Source organism: Notamacropus eugenii, chromosome 2, assembly GCF_028372415.1.
Source record: "Notamacropus eugenii isolate mMacEug1 chromosome 2, mMacEug1.pri_v2, whole genome shotgun sequence".
In the NCBI taxonomy this organism is placed as follows: domain Eukaryota; kingdom Metazoa; phylum Chordata; class Mammalia; order Diprotodontia; family Macropodidae; genus Notamacropus; species Notamacropus eugenii.
This window is the reverse complement of record NC_092873.1, coordinates 144,289,673-144,306,662: the sequence shown is the minus strand read 5'-3', so window position 1 is coordinate 144,306,662 and position 16,990 is coordinate 144,289,673. Positions and strand designations below refer to the sequence as shown.

General features: G+C 37.8%; 1 pseudogene; it reads right to left on the bottom strand.

Annotated features, from left to right (window-relative positions):
• Positions 1-9,102: 9,102 nt before the first annotated feature.
• LOC140523703 (ER membrane protein complex subunit 8 pseudogene) lies at positions 9,103-9,705 on the bottom strand (annotated as a pseudogene).
• Between the last annotated feature and the right edge of the window lie 7,285 nt (positions 9,706-16,990).

Sequence of the window (16,990 nt, the reverse complement as noted above, 5' to 3'; positions counted from 1 at the left end):
GATAGATAGATAATGTGTGCATATATACATATATTTACATATACATATAAGTGTTATATTAAATCTATGACAGTAAGATTAATGTCTTTTTTAAAAAGCACTGAAAGCATTTGGATATGCCTTGAAAGTATCAAATAAACACAGTAATAATTTTCCCTTGACACATCAGTAATCCTTCATCACCAAACAGCATTCAAAAGCCTTCATAAAATTTGTTTACAATACATTTAGAAGAGTGCATTATGATGTACAATTAGGTGAATGAAAGCCTCAATATATTTGAGATTTGGTATTTCCAATAGACACAAGAAATATTGCATTGTAAGAAAACCTGGATAGAAAAGTTGTTATATAAATATGTTATAATAGAGACTAGAAGGCTGTCAGTTGAGAAATAAAGAAGGTAACGATGACCATAATAGGTGATGGATGTCCTTTAAAATCATATTCAGAGCAATATATTATTATCAACACAATAGGTGAGTTGTCCCTATTGAATATGTAGAAAAGTATATTTAGAAAACTCCTTTGGGACCCTAGGGATATGGATTTATTTAATTTATCATTGGGTCAAAACTGGAACCCTTTCTAGATTAACAGGGCTTACCAGAATTTGATCTCCATTGATAGACTTTGAGGATCTAGAGCAACCTCTGTAACTGGATGAGGCATTAAAAGGCTTTAGAGGAGATAAACTTCAAAGAATTATTAAATGTGAATTATTTTTATTGTAAAGAGACCAAGAGGGCTAGCTGGAATGCAGTAAGCAGATACAATTAGTTAAGCCAGGAAGGCCTGTTTCATTTAGCTTTTATTTCTTTTTCCCTTAGAAGTGATGTAACTTCTACATCTTTCCTATAACTTTTAAAGAGAAAGAGGTTGAAAAACAGAGTTTGGGGTCACATACTTACAAGAAAGGGGATAAACCAAGAATTATAAGGAATTTTTCTAAAACATTCTATATAGATAGCTTACAGTTCTATCCATGGAAGCTTAGCTTATCTCTTGAATTCCAGTTTGTATCACCTGTCTATTAGAATTTTCACCAGAATTTCTTAAAGGTATGTCAAACTCACAATTTGTATAATCAGAGGTAATTACCCTTCTCCTCCCTTAAATCCATAGTTATGATCTTCTTTTCATGTTTACCTTGTGTTTGTTTTGTATGTGTTCATATGCTCTATGTGTGTCTGGCACCTCTTTTTTACATTGTAATATCTTTGAAGACAAGGATTATGCTGAATTTGACATGCGTCTCCGGTGTCTGTCACAAAAAAGGCCCTTAATACATGCTTGCTCTTTGATCTTTTTGACTTTTCAAACTCTTCCCAACCTGGTTCTAATCTAGAGATAAGAAACAGGGACTGATCATATGTTTTTATTGGCACTGGGGCCTCCTATGTGAGGAAACTTGCTACACTGGATCAGTGGAGAGACCCCCGACCAGCAGGATGTCTCGATCTCAGGCACGCAGTGATGAGGTGGGACACAGAGATGTTACAAGCTCTGTTTATTATTACCAAGTACAAGCCTTATATGCTGTGCAGTCGTAAGTTCCATACTCATGGCAAGCTCGTGCTGTGATTACTTTCACCAATCCTCTTTCATGAACCAACACATGTCCCAATGACTGCCTTGGGATGTTTACTAAGATGTTTACCTAAGATGAGAAAGCATTGGGGCTATTGTATAAGATCCTGGAGTGCTGAACCAACAACCTTTGCTCCATTTGCACAATAGAGTGGGCTTATCAGGCCATCATGAACTCATGGAACTGTTGTGGTCCTCAACAGCTCCCCACGAAACTCTCTCCACCAGGACAGGTCAGCACTTTTCTCTGCAAAGTATGATCATAGGGTGCTATTTAGAGAGGCTGCAACTTGTCCAAAGTCACACATAGAGTATATATCACAGGCAAGACATGAACCTAGTTCTTCTTGGTGTTAAGACGAGATCTGTATCCACTACACCAAATTGTCCATGGCTGTAATACCAGCTTTAATCAAGAAGAAAAAGAAATTAAAAAGAAAGGAAAGGAATGAAAAAGAAGTAAATGAGGAACATTATGAGTGGAAAATTCTTTGTAAATCTTAAAGTAGTGGGTACATATTTCCTAAACAAGTATAGGGGCCTTGCCAGTTAAGATTAGATAAAATAAAGTTGTAGTTAACCCAGTCTCCAAGGATGCATCTCACTCTATTTGGTGATACATGACTATAAATAGAGGAGAAAGATGGTAAAAGTAATCCAAAAAGTTCTTCAAATCACAAAAATTGTTCAGACAAGATAGAAAGGGATCAATATTAGATGACAGTATTATATTTAGCTCACTATCTACAAAACTGAAATAGAAAAAAAGAAGAAAATGAAGACAGAGTAGGGGTGATTAATTGGAATGGTACTGAGGGTTTTAAAGACCAAGATGATGTTGGGATTAAAGAATAGGGTTAGGAGTAAGGTACAGTGAGAAATTGAATGACAAGAAGTTATAAGTAGGTAGAACAGTTTCAGAATTTTGGTCATGGAAGTATATTTAATCATGTATGATGTCAAGATCAAGAGATGAAGTCATCTTTGTGTGTGGCTGATGTAGGAAAAGTCATAGGAACTGAAGAGATTGAGGAGCTCAGAGGCTAGAGTGCATGAGGGAGCATTTGAAGAAGTCCCTTGTGTAAGTACAGAAGTTGGATCAGAGAGGAAGACTGTGAACCTGGAACAGAACTTCTTGAAAAAAGAGGGAGAATAAACTTGGGGTTGGATCATAATTGCCACTAGAATGTAGGTTGGATAACATGAATTTCCATGCCAAAGAAGAGGGTATTGATTGATGGAGGCAGATGAAGGGTCTGAAATTGCCAAGGTGGAAGAAGAAGTAATGTTTCCCTCACATGTTAGTCCTATAGGGAGACATTACTTCTTGCTCCACCTTGGTCAATTTCTTCAGGAGTAATGGTGCTAAATTCAGGCCTCATGTCAGAAAATGATAAAGGATCATAACTTGGAAAAATTTGAAATGGAGGGAAATTTATTAATTATTGAATTGGAATTTCATAGTGTAAATGATGGGTTACACAGATTTGAAAGAGTAGCTGAGAGAAGTAAGATAGAAATGGATAGGGATAAGAAAAAGTTAAGTTGGAGACTGGGCAGGTTTTGGTTTCTCTGAGAAAGTAAAGTATTCAGGGATTGGGAGAGTAAGAGGTGAGAGAAATTTTTTAGCTATGGGGGCTTTGTCTGCAAAGAGTAGGACATAGATTGCAGAATCTCCACTGATGATAGCATATACCTGGTTTTTGTCTCAGTTTGCCTCCTTGGTTGTTGAGCTTGCTACCCTCAAGGTATCTGAGCTCAGGCTGTCCTTGAAAGAATGCTGCTAGGCCCCTGGGCTTATTATCTGTTCCTTTACTTCGTCTCATCCCTAACCATGTGTAGGTGAACTCATAAGAATTTGGGGATTAAAAATATGGAAAGTCCTGGACCTACAAAGCCTCTGCCAATTATTGGAAAAACAGTATCTAAAAATGATGCTATTTACAATATGGTTATTGGACATCATTTCTAAACCTAAACTAGAATAAAGTTTCAATCAGAGTCCCTGAATTTAGAGAGTATAAATTTGCATTAAAAAATAGCTTTAAGCTGAAAGGTACTCTTTAGCTGGCACTGTGCTGGGTTCCAAAGAGTCTGTTTTCTGATTTAAAAAAAAAATTCTCTTTTTTGGAGAGGAAACACTTATTTCAAGCCAAGGATCTGAGAAAACACATTTTCCTTATAGAAATAAACATCACTAAGGGGTTTTTCTCAGTCTGGTGGTTGGATGTGTTGTTACTTTGCTTTTCAACAAGAGCAATAATTTAAACCATGGACTTTACAGTAGGATATATCTTGCTAAAAGGACTAAAAGGTAAGTGGCAGAATCTACTTTTCCTTCTCAGATGAAGAGCAAGTATCTCACCTGAGCAACTGAGTTGAAGTCAAAAGCTGGAATTAGAGAGAGACTACCTAGCTTCATTTCCAGTAGAGTCAAGTCTGTCAGTGAGCACAAGACTACTGAGATATTGTCAAGCAAAGGCTATCCAAGACCAGTAGAGCTCCACATACCATAGGGACTGCATGCCTGACAATGACTATCACCCATGTAAGAGCAGCAGAATGAAAGAGCAGTAGGACTGTAATGATATCACCAAAAGACACTGATGGCCCTGCAGCAAAGGCCTGAGTTAACCATAGACTTTGAACAAATGTCATCCTAAAATGTTTGCCTCTCTATGAATACTCCCTATTGTGTCCACTATTCACACTTGCATGTTTCTATTTGTGGAAGACTCGATCCCATTTTTATGGATGGGATGTTTTATTATTTCTTCTCTAACTGTGCTTTGTCATTAAATGCATATGCTTTGAAATAATTGCTTTGGATGACTGACTAGTAAAAGTAAACACACTGATGGGGGCTTGTGGGATGCAGTTTGAGTGGATTTATTCACACAGTGTATCTTGAACCTGGGGCAACCCTGTCTGGGAGACCTACAATGAATTTTAAAGGGTTACATACTCTCTAATACTACAAATTAATTTAGACTTCTCAGGAGTTTTGACAACTACTCTACTAGTCAGACATACACAGTGTTTAAATATATAATTACCAAAAATAGAAATACATCAGAGGTTTATTTTTGATCTTAGAAAGAATCTTCATAAAGTGTTTAGAACTTTCTAATCTTTAATTTAAATTGTGGTTGATGTGTAAACACAACGACCAAGCACCCCGATAGTTCTGGGGTGGAGAAACCTAGTTTTTCAAGTTTGCATACTCTACAGAAGCTGAGCTGGTTTCAGCCACTGAGTCAGTCTGGCAGATTAACAGAAAGCAGTAATCAAGAACAGATGAAGATTCGAAGGAAAGAGATGCAATGCATTCCAAAGTGTGTGCTGTACTTTCCACTACAACAACTAATGTTCATTAAAAGGCATTGTGTTCAATAAGCTTACACACAACAACTGAATTATCTCAAAAGTGAAGCAATCCATTCTTTCATACTGACATCATTTAGCTCTTTTAGAAGACTAATGGGCATCACAGGTATTTTTTTTTTAATTTAAAAGCTATGTCTATGGAGTTGGCTCCCTTAAAAAAAGTTTCATTCTCTTTATTCAAAGGAGTAAAAGCGACATTGGACTAAGAATCAAGATTCTTAGTTACTACTCATCCTGAAAATTACTAACCAACTGGCTTCATCACCATGAACAAGTCATTCAATCTTAAGACACTTCATTTTGCACACCTGAACAATGTGGAGGTTAGACTAAATAACTTCTCATGTCCCTTTCAATTCTAAGAATAATCTGTTTCTAATTATTTAGCTTAAAGAGAAACAGACAACTCTAATTGGCAAAGAAAGACAATATAGTATAGGAGATAAGAGTGTTGGACAAAGGTGGATGGAGACCTGGATTCAAGTCTTTCTTCTGACATGTATCAACTTTGTAACTGTGGACAAATGGTTTGAACTCTCTGAGCCTGAGACATCTCTCTAAGATTTTATATTAAGTTATAGATGAGTTGAGATGACAAAATTCCCAGCCTTTAACATGTTGAGTCATGTAAAAATACAAATGTCATGCAAAATATTATTTAGATATAGTTTATCTTACTTTAAAACACATTTAATGCAATTTTCTTACTCCATTATGTTTTAAAAGAATCTTTTAAAATTATACTCATCTCAAACTTTTGTACATCCTATGAACAGAAAATGTAATAGAGTTCTAGAGCCATGGCATGTTTTGTAGAGTTCTGGATTTGGTTTCTGGAAGACTAGGGAGGGGGGGAATTTTGCCTCTGACAATTAGTAGTGGCAAGGCTCTGAGCAAGACACGTGTGACCTGGATCCCAATGCTGTAGGTTCTTGGCTTACACACACACATCTTATCTCGAAGATGGACCTAAAGTATCACTCTATTTTTAACTCTCATTGTTGCTACCTGAAATTTGCAATGGGAAGATAAAAATTCATGTATAGCTTTCCAAAGGTCTCTGTAAGAAAGAGCCTTATTTCCATATAAGCAATCATCATTGAAGTGCATGGATTAAGGTTAGGACAATCTTCAATTTCATTTGACAAAAAATACAGATGATAAAAAGCCCATAAAAGTACATGAAATACATAATGGTCCATAAATAATCACTAAAATTCACTCTCTCTCTCTCTCTCTCTCTCTCTCTCTCTCTCTCTCTCTCTCTGTCTTTCTCTTCTCTCCTTTTCCCAATAGGTCCTAAAGATCTTCATAGTAAACTGTGTAATCTTGGGCAAGTCATTTAACTTATCAGGCCTCACTTTGCAAATATGTAAAATTGGGGAGGGGTGGATTTGGACTCAATAACCTCTAAAGCTCTTTCCAAGTCTTAATCTTTGAGTCTATGAAAATATAAAAGAGGGTCTATTCCTTCAAGAGGCAGCAGAATAAAATGTAGAAATAGTTATCTCTAATAGGAAAAGTGACAGGTCAACGTCTGAGACTCCAAGGTAAAATAAAACCAAAGAACAGGGGAAATAAGTAGGTCTTACATTTTCTGTTCTTCAAAGAATCCAAAATGGATGGGAGATAGTTAAACATAAGCATATATTCTTACCTCCATTATTTCCATCAACCTCAATACTTGCAAGAGGGTGCTAGAAAACATTACAGTACCTAGAATCATGTCTTATATACAAAAGGTGCTTCATATCTATTTGTTGAATGAATGATTTTGGCAATGCTTCTGACCCTACATCCTTTAAAATGTATATTATCAATGATGTTATCGAAATTCTCTTATGATGCCATCTTATGAAGATCTATTTTTTAAGTACTACATCAAATAAGGATTACAGGAATTAGAACTGGAAGAAACTTTAGAAATTATCTGTTCTATGGTAATTCCCTCATTGTAAAGGTGAAAGGACTGAGGACTAGAGAAGGATTATTGAGGGTGATTGGTAGATGTTCATGTCAAGGAAATGATCATGCAAAAAGCAAGACTGGTTGGGAAGTATGAAAACGACTTTAAGAAAGTTGAGGAATGTGGAGTATGTGAAATTTATTCTCCCCCTCAAAAATTTGTAATGGCTGTCAGTTGCCCATAGGATGCAATTCAATTCCACAGACATTTGATCTTAATTTCTTAAATTGACCCTCCTATCTACTAATTCCTACTCACTCCTAATTGCTGTTGTAGTTTTTCTACTTCTTTCCCATATATTCCACATAAACTGGTTCAAACTTGGTAACTGAATTCTAAAATGACTTGTGATCTCTCAGTGCCCTACTTGTGTACTTATGATTTCTCTCTTTCATCTAGATTTACAGAACCACAGAGTTGGAAGAGATCAAGAGACCACACAGGCCATCATTGTCCTCCATCCTTCCTTTTCAAAGAGGACCAATAACCTCATTAGCCATTGTCTTGACTTGCAAATAAATTGGATTTAAGTGAGGCAGAATTGGGCAGTCATAAACCTCACTCTCTTTTTCAGTCATCAAAATACAGGAATAAAACAAGAGTCAGGCTGACTCAGTGACCCAGGATGCAGTGGAAAAGAAGTTTGTGTTTTCCATGTCTGACCAAGCTCTCACTGCTCCACAGCACCTGCTTCAGCCACCTTCAAAGTCCTTGGGACAAATTATTCTCATCCATTCATTCCACAGGGGGAAATCTTCACATACTTGGAGGAGACATCCCCCAAAGGCCAATTGGTACCTGCACATAATTGCCTCTACAACATCCCTGCCAAATGGTTACCCATCCACAATTGGATGACTTCTAGTGATGAAGAATTCATTATCTCTTAAGGCTGTCCATTTGACTTTTAGACCTCTAATTACATTGAGTTTTATTCTGTATAACCTGTCTCTAGTTTCTGCACTTTATCCAGAGTTTTATACCAATAGTCCAAGCAATGGATTAGGTGGCACAGTGGATAGACCTTGGTACCTAGAGTCAGGAAGACCTAAGTTCAAGTTCAACCTCAGATGCTTTACCATATGTGTCACCCCAAGCAAGTTACTTAGCCTCTCTTTGTCTCAGTTTTCCCAACTTTAAAATGGGGATCATAATAGCACTTACCTCTTAGGGTTATTGTGAGGATTAAATGAGATAATATTTTTAGCCCAGTATCTGGCACATGATATGTGCTTAATAAATAGTTCCTCCTTTCTGCAATAAACAAATGCTTAAATACTTGCCATCATGTATAACCAACAACCAGAGAGAAATGTAGTTCCTGATGATAATGTGTTGATATATTTATAAAAAAAGAAATATATAAACATATATAGTTTACTAAGTCAAAATGTGGCCCACAGGGATCTTTATTATGGTTTAGGTGCCCCTGTTTCTTTTAAAGTTTGACAACACTAGTGTATAGCATAGCACAGGGTAGCAGTTCTCAAACTTTCTGTCTTTATGTTAAAAAAAACCTGAGGATCCTCGAAAGAGTCTGACTTGTGTTTGGTTATTTATGAATATTTACTAATGGAAAGGTCTTAATATTGTTATGGAAAAATGTCGACCTTTTTGATAGAGTGCTAGATTGTCATTGTTGAGTTGTTTTAGTCATGTCCAATGCTTCTTGACCCCATTTGGGGTTTTCTTGGCAAAGATACTAGAATGCTTTGCCATTTCTTTCTCCAGATTATTTTATAACTGAGGAAACAGAGGCAAACAGAGTTAAGTGACTTGCCCAGGATCCCACTGCTAGTAAGTGTCTGAAGCCAGATTCGAACTTAGGAAGGTGAGTTTTCTTTTTTCTTTTGTTAGGGAAAATCGTTTAATAGGTACAATCTTGGACAAGCAGAAATAGCTTTGATTTTGAAAATCAGAGCAACATAAAACTGGGAAAGAATCCACAGGGACAGTTAGACTCAACAGCTCATATCTCCTCTAGAGATCTTTGTTTTAAAAAGATGACCACTTAGACACACTGCCTCATTTAAGTCACATGTCATTTCCTAAAACTGTTACCTTTCCACACAAGGTATGAGATATTTAATTTACATTTTAACATTTCTTTTTTTTCCTCTTCAGTGTACTGGAAATGCCCATAAATCAGTCACTTCCCATCATAGGTGTAGATCAACTTTACTGAGATTTGTCCAATCATTTCAGATGACATCCAGGGTTTATCAAAATCCACAAGGGTTTCATAGGACCTGCTGTCCAAGAGAGATGCTGAGATCCCCTGAGTTTCCAGCTAGTCTTCACAATAACCATAGTGTGGATCTCTACACCACCATTTGTTTTCATGATACTCATACACATGAATTGTGGGTTCTATGCACTCCATTATAAACTTCATGTTGTCTGCTATGATGAATGCAGTGTCATTGGAGCCCTCTGCATTCTGGAAGCTACATTCTTAGAAAGCTGGTTTGGACAGGCATCTTTTACATGTTCATTAGCTTGACAATAACCAACTATCATATAACTATTATCTTTGCACCATTAATCAATCAAGGTGAGGGCCAGCACCAGGGTGGAGTGGGAGAGGGAGATGCAGTCCCCAAAGAGGGGCTGGTGCCGTTCCAGTCACCGTGAGAAGATTGCTACTTGCAGGGCTTCTACTTCTTGGCCACCAGAAGCCCACTGATGGTGCAGCGGACATACTTGGCCCAGAGCAGCACCATCTGGCACTAGGTCTGGGTGCTCAGCTTCACGCCAGGCATGGGGAGGCCCTCAACAATGGCCACCTCCCCAGTCTGGAGTGGCTCAGTGGCTTCTGCTCCCCAGCCCCTCAGTAGAGGGACCCTACTGCTTCCTCTCATCTGCCAGGCTTGGTGGGATGGTGAGCAGTAGGCTCTGGTCCAGGCATCAATGCAGCCGGCTCAGGAGGCCTGGCTCCTCTCAGGGGGCCTGTTGCAAGGCGAGTATTCTTGACTCCAGGCCTCCCACTCCATCCACTTCACCACCTAGCTACTGCTAGATTAGGAGGACCTAGATTCAATTTGGTCCTTTGATATGAACTAATTATGATCCTGGGCAACTATGAAAAAGAAACAAAATAAAAGATGTCATTAAAAAAATGTATGAGCAAAAGAAATGAGCTGACCTTGAGGCAACTGCTCAATTAACAAACATTTATTAAGCACCTCTCATGTGCTAGGCACTTTCCAGGCCCTGGGAGCAGAAAGACAAAAGTGAAAGTCCCTACCTTCAGGGAAATTACATTCTGTTGGGGAGAAAAAAATTCATGGAATCTATCTACAGTAAACAAAGCAAATTGGAGAAAGTAAAGTGGCTGGGGGTGGGAATCATGAAAGATTTCATGTGTTGTAGAGAGGATGATAAAAGCTGAGGGGAATCATGCACTCTGTGCCTTTCCATATTGCTAGAAGTTATCCAAGATTGAGTAGTCCCACTTTGGCAAACGTATGAGAAGATATGGACCAGGGTCACAAGGCAATGATGGATGGGTTGCAATCTGCTTCACTGAAGAATCATTCATATCAATGAGTTCCCATGGTTTCCATGGAGAGTAATCAGGGTATGGTTTGAGAGAATAACCAATTGCCATCTTATTTAAATATTTTTAGGGAAGTTGCTAGGTCCTCTGATAATCGTCTGTCTTCCTCACTGTACCCCTTCTCCCCATCCCTGACAGTGAAATCTCCCATCACTGAAAAGATTTCTCAGGTTGAGAGCAAGCCTGCTGCTAATCCAGGCCTCTAGTTTCACATTCCTGCTTGGGTTCCAAATTGTCAGCCTGCCTTTGCTCCTGGGAGCCAGGCCAATCGACCCCTGGGCTTCCAAATGCCTATGAGAAACTGTGAGCAGAAGGAAAAGCAAGTGGTATGAAACCAGTATATCCATTATTAAAAGCGTAACACAAGGAAAATGAGATTTTTTTTTAAGGGTGAAATGGAATGGGGACTGACATGCCATAGCACCCATCTTAATCTATGAGATTTGTTTTCTTAGGTTCAAGTTTCACTAGATATGGGAAGGGCTCTTAAAAACTAAGATGTAGTTTTATGTGGAGATAGCATGTTTTTAGAGGATCAAATCTGGTTAGTGATGTACAGTAGTGGAGGGCTACAGAAATGTTGAATGTGCCTATGTGTAAGTTTAAGTAGAGTCCTGGTTAACTCAGGGGTAAAAGAAGGTGAATGGTGAATACACAAGGAAAGTCCCAACATTCCCGACAATCAACTCGGATCTAATTTATGATCTTGCAGATGGCCTTTGTGAACAGCCAACATCTAAGGAACAATCAATAGCAGGTGCAATAACTCTCATAAGGCCAAAAGAAATATGGGCTCCTTTGCACAAATGAAACAAATTAAATTGTTGGCTCTCAGTAGCAATCAGTGACTTGAGAGAACTTTACTCTGGGAAGATCTGTATGTCCTGTGTTTATGCAGAGAATAGTGGTGAGGACTCTGCTTGGGACCAATGAACAAAGCAATGGCTTCAGGACATATCTACTGATATCTAGAATTCTTTTGGTTCCTCTAATAGAGAAGGCTATTTGCTGTTCAGTCATTTCAGTTGTGTCTGACTCTTCATGACACCATTTTCAGGTTTTCTTGGCAAAGAGACTGTACTTGTTTGCCATTTCCTTCTCCAGCTGATTTTACAGATGAAGAAACTGAGGCCAACAATGTTAAGTGACTTGCTTAGGGTCATACAACTGGCCAATATCTTCTTGAATCCAAGCTCATCTCTGTAGCCACCTAGCTGCCCAGAGAAGGCTCTGTGCTTCCCTAATCAAAAGGAAAATTCTAAACTCTCTGAAGGCAGAGAGGAAAATTGAGATTCAGTTTTGGAGTGGTCATAGGAATAATTTGTTCACTTATTCAACATTAAATAAACACTTAAGCAATGATAATTTATAATACACTATCTATATATTTTGTATGTATTCATATAATAGATAGCAGCAATCTAGTGTTTTAATATTTGCAAAGGGCTTCACATGCCTTAACTCATTTGATTCTCACAACAACACTATGAGGTAGGTGCTGCTATTATATGCCATTTTACAGATGTGGAAGATGAAGCTAAGAGTTGTTAAATGACTTGCCCAGGGTCCCACAGTTAAATAAGTACTTGAGGCACTGGACTCAAAGTCCAGTACTCTAAACATCACGCCACTTAGTTTCCTAATATTTATGTTAATATACACTTATATGTACATTATTTGTCTCCCAACAATATATAGGGTACATGAAGGAGAGGATGTATACTTCTTTAGGCCTAATATGTACCTCGAACATAACTGGTACTTAATAAAACCTTGTTAGTTAATGGATGGATTGAGTGTAAGAATTGTGAATGGTTAAACTTGATTTCTTCATTTCTGGTTTTTAGTTTCCCTCCTTCCCATATTTTATAGTCTTGTTGCATATACAATTTTATACTAATTTCTCACCAATATTCCTGAAAGTTTCAAACTGCTCCCATTAGTCATAGCTTTCTGATATTCCCAAAACTCAGGGATCTTACAAAAAGAAAATAAAGTGATCTCATTTTCCCTTTGCAGAACACTAATGGCAACACACAAGTATCTTTATGGCACTCTGAAGTACTTAGCTGAGAAGCACTAAATGGGGAGTGGGGTAAAGAGGGAAGGGAGAGGTCTGCAATAGATATAAAGTGGAAACAGTTGTTCAAAGTTTACAAAAGTTCTTATGTCTGATTAGTCCTTAATACTACCTAAAGAACATCTGGTTCTTAGCTCTCTAGCTCTCTCCCACCTATATGTGTTTGTTCAATCTTAATGCTAATAGTTTGATTTCCAAACCTGCTTTTTTGTTTTTATTTGTTTATTTTCTGAGTCTACCATTTCCAGACCTTCAAAATCTGCTTTTGTAGTCCTCATCATGCCAAAAGAAGCATAGATGTGAGTGAAATTCTTTTGTGTTATATTGTCTCCACCCAGTTGGGTCATCTCAGGGTATGCTACCTTCAATTGAATGGCCACATTTGGATAATATCCTATTATGCTTCTCCTATCTCAATACCTTATAGAAAGAACACTTCCTTATAGTTCATCAAGCTTCAGACTTTGGGTCCTCCCTCTTCAAACTACTAGGGAAGTCTCCATTCTTTGGCACCTTTGGAAACTGCTCAACTTCCCACCTTGCCTTTCATCTTTTTTCTAGTTATTCCCTTTGAGCAGATTTTGTATACTGTTTCCTTAGGTTTGTTCAGCCCTTGATGGAAAAATCACTCCAGGTGAACCTCAGTACTAATTATTTAGTTAACAAACCCTTCTTGGGCCCATCCCTCTAAATACTTATTTCATGATTTCTTCCCTCCACACAGTTCCTCAAGATATACAACAGTAGCTCTACTCCTAGCTTCCTACTTGGTAGAGCTAAACTTATAGATGCTTCTGAAAACCAGTAGAAATACTTCTCTACCTCTGAACTGCTAGCTATTTGCCTTTTCTACCTACCTCCACCCCCATCCTGAATTCATATTATTAAAATAATTTCAACCACAAAAATGTTATGTACAAAGCCTTACGTACTTCCCACTCCTTAACTCCATCCTCAGCCCAAGGTCATCCCAGAACTCATCAAGGAAAATCAGACCACAGGAAGAATTGCCACCTGCGACATACAAAAAGTTCAAGAGACATAATTTTTGGGTAATTAATAATTTTATTAATTATGCTAGTAGATAATTAATACAAGTAGTCTGTGGCACTCTCAACTGCCAAAGATGATCATGGCTGCTTCTTGAAACTTACATGCCCTTGGAAGAGTGGGTATTCCAGACAGATGGCAAATAAACTCTGATTGGTTAACAGTTAATGAGAGAATGAATATTATAATGAGAGGTGGACCTTTTCTAATTCTACTTGATGTAGGTTATATGTGTGCAATCATGCAAAACATTTCTATATTAGTCATGTGGTGAAAGAAAACAGACCAAAAAATAAAAACAACATGAAAAAATAGTGAAAAAGTATGCTTCACTCTGCATTCTGACCCTATCAGTTCTTCCCCTGGATGTGGATAGCATTTTTCATCATGAGTCAGATGACTGTCTTATTGAGAATAACTAAGTCTTTCACAGTTGATCATCATACGATATTGCCATTACAGTGTATAATGTTCTCCTGGTTCTGCTCACTTTGCTTTGTATTAGTTTGTGTAAGTCTTTCCAGGGTTTTAAGAAATCATCCTGTTCATTATTTCTCATCACACAATAGTACTCCATCACAATCATATACCATAACTCATCCAGCCATTCTCTGATTGTTGGGAATCCCCTAAATTTCCAATTCTTTGTCACTACAGAAAGAGCTACTATAAATATTTTTGTACAAATGTATCCCTTCTACCCCCATTTTAAAAAATATCTTTGGGATACAGACCTAGTAGTGACATTGCTGCCACTACTACAGTTTTTTTTTTTAATCATATTAGCCCACCCAATAGGTATGAGATGGTATTTCAGAATTGCTTTACTTTGCATTTTTCTAAAATTAAGTGACTTGCCTATGGTCAAATGGCTAGCTGGATTTGAATTCAGGTAGGTCTTTCTGACTTCAGGCCCAATTCTCTATCCACTTCACCACCTAACTACCTGCACAAAGTACCCCTCCATTCCTCTGTCTCTACTGATGGTAGCAGGAGCTACTAAGTGAATAGAGCCCACTGACAGTCAACTGGATCAATATTGTTTAAAAATCAAAGATTTTTGAAGGGCAAGAGAATATTTCATACCAGTTAATGAACACTACTCACCTCCAAGCATATTTCTCATTAATTTCTTTCCAAGATTTTGGACATGTTTGGAAGCTGTTTTGCTTAACACTAGGCACTTTTTACTTTGTGGTGTTTTTCCCCAAAAATATTTCTTTTAAATGAGCCACTCTGTATTCCAGAAGAGCAACTGGTGGAACACAGTGGTTTGCAGCATGTGTTTTTTGGAGCTGGGGACTAACTTCCTTGCTCAATAAATTTGAACCAAGAATTTGTCAGAACTCTTATTCAGGCCTTTTAATATGAATGATAAAGCCTCAAAGTGAAGAGGGATACTCAGATTTATAGCAGGAATATGAGTAGGATGAGGTAAGAGAATAAAAATATTTTTTTAAAAACAGAAGTAAAAATCAAAAGAATGATTTCTACCAGATAGGAAAGTATTTAAATATGTACGTTGATTAGATTATTCAGAAACGTGTTGAAAAGTAGGCAGTCAGACATAAGGGAGGGGTATTTCAGTTTTTTTTTAAATTAATCTTTAAAAATATAAAATTGAAAGCATCCTTTGACAATCTACATGCCTAGATTGTTAGTAGCCACCATATGGTAAAGGAACAGAGAAAGAAAGATAACAAAAACAGTCCATTACCCAGTGGGAATAGAGGTCTGGAGTTCAGAAAATAGTTTAGAGTCAGAAAGACATATTTAAGAGCTGTCTCATAGATTCACAGAGCTCATAGACTAGAAGAAAACTTCAAGGTCATTTGGTTGAGTTCCCTTATTTTTTTTCAGATGAAGAAACTTAGACCAGAAATATTGAAATGACTTGTCTAGGAGCATAAAGCAAGGCAGTGACAGAATTGGAGAGTTGAGCCTAAGTCTTGATTCTCAGACCACTGCTCTTGTTCTGAACAAAAATGAGTTTATAGAGAGGTAGTAGTTGAAGTTTAAGGGATCAGTAAGGTTACCGAAGGAAAGAATGTAGGAGTTCACTCAAAGGAAGACTCAAGCTAAAGGGTTGGAGAAGAGGATAAGAAGTGAATGGATGGGTAGATGAAGGGAAAAAATATTAAGCATTTTCTACGTTAGGCACAGGGGATACAAAGACAAATAAGAAATAGATCCTGTGTTCAAGGAATTTATGTGTGGGTGATTGGGTTACACAATATACACATATACAATGTTCCCAAACTCTTAGTGCATCTTTAAGCTTTAATAAACTTAAATGAGCTTTAATAAAAGTTTTGAGCTCTAGTGAGCTTAAAAATATGCCAACATTTTTGGAACACTATATTTATATAACCCTTATAGATTCTGAAGATCTTCATGCCAACTTTTGCTCTCACAGATGAAATGAGATCCCAGATCTAGACTGGCTACATCTCCTCTCCAGCATTCGAAGGATATCCACCCCATGTTACCATGAGAGGCAGTGGGATGGTTTTATACCAACACCACCAACAACAACAACACCCCCACACACTGTGATCAAATTAGGATTTTTGTTGTTTTTGTTTTACCAAAATTGCCTCTGATTGAATAGTGTGGTTAAAGAAGATATTTCTCACTCATTGATGGGCCTGCCCATTGTGGGAAGCTTGATGAGGGAAGTTGTTTTGTAGTTGTGTCCCAAATACCTTTTGTTTTTTCTATCAAGGCATGGGGTCAGAGGGTTATGCCCCCTGGCTCTAAAAAGTGTATAAATATTCTGAGGGTGAGGTTTTTCTTTGGGGGCTTAATTTCTGTAAGAAGGTTTGGGTGCCAGACAGGACTCTTGGAAGGAGCCCCTGGCTTTGAAAACCCAAATGTCAGTGCTTCCTTCTCTGGTAACTATGGTCAGACAGTTGGGGTCCAATTGTCTGTTGAATTCAAGCAGAGGAAGCAATATCTGCTTTCTGATTTCTCTGTATTTTCTTTGAAGTTCAGAGTGCTGACTCCCCTGAACTAGGTGAATAATATATGTGCTTGGTTAAAGGAATGATACATGTGCTTGATTAAAATGATTGTTAACCCCTCAAAAGTTGTCTTTCCTTTTATGAATGCAGAACTAAGAACCTGTGATAGCAGGCCTCCCTGTGAATGCTGGGGTTCTTATTGATACACACACATACCCTGAAAGTCTGTGACACACTTTCCTACAAGTACAGAGGTTGGGGGTAAGTAACCTCAGGCTTAAAGAGTATATTTGGCAAAGGGCTAACAGAGATCTTCTGGTTGCTAGTAATCTTTTTCTCCCTCTTTTGCAGCACTCAAGTTCTCGTGGCATGCATGGTTATTTTCTTTGCTGGAT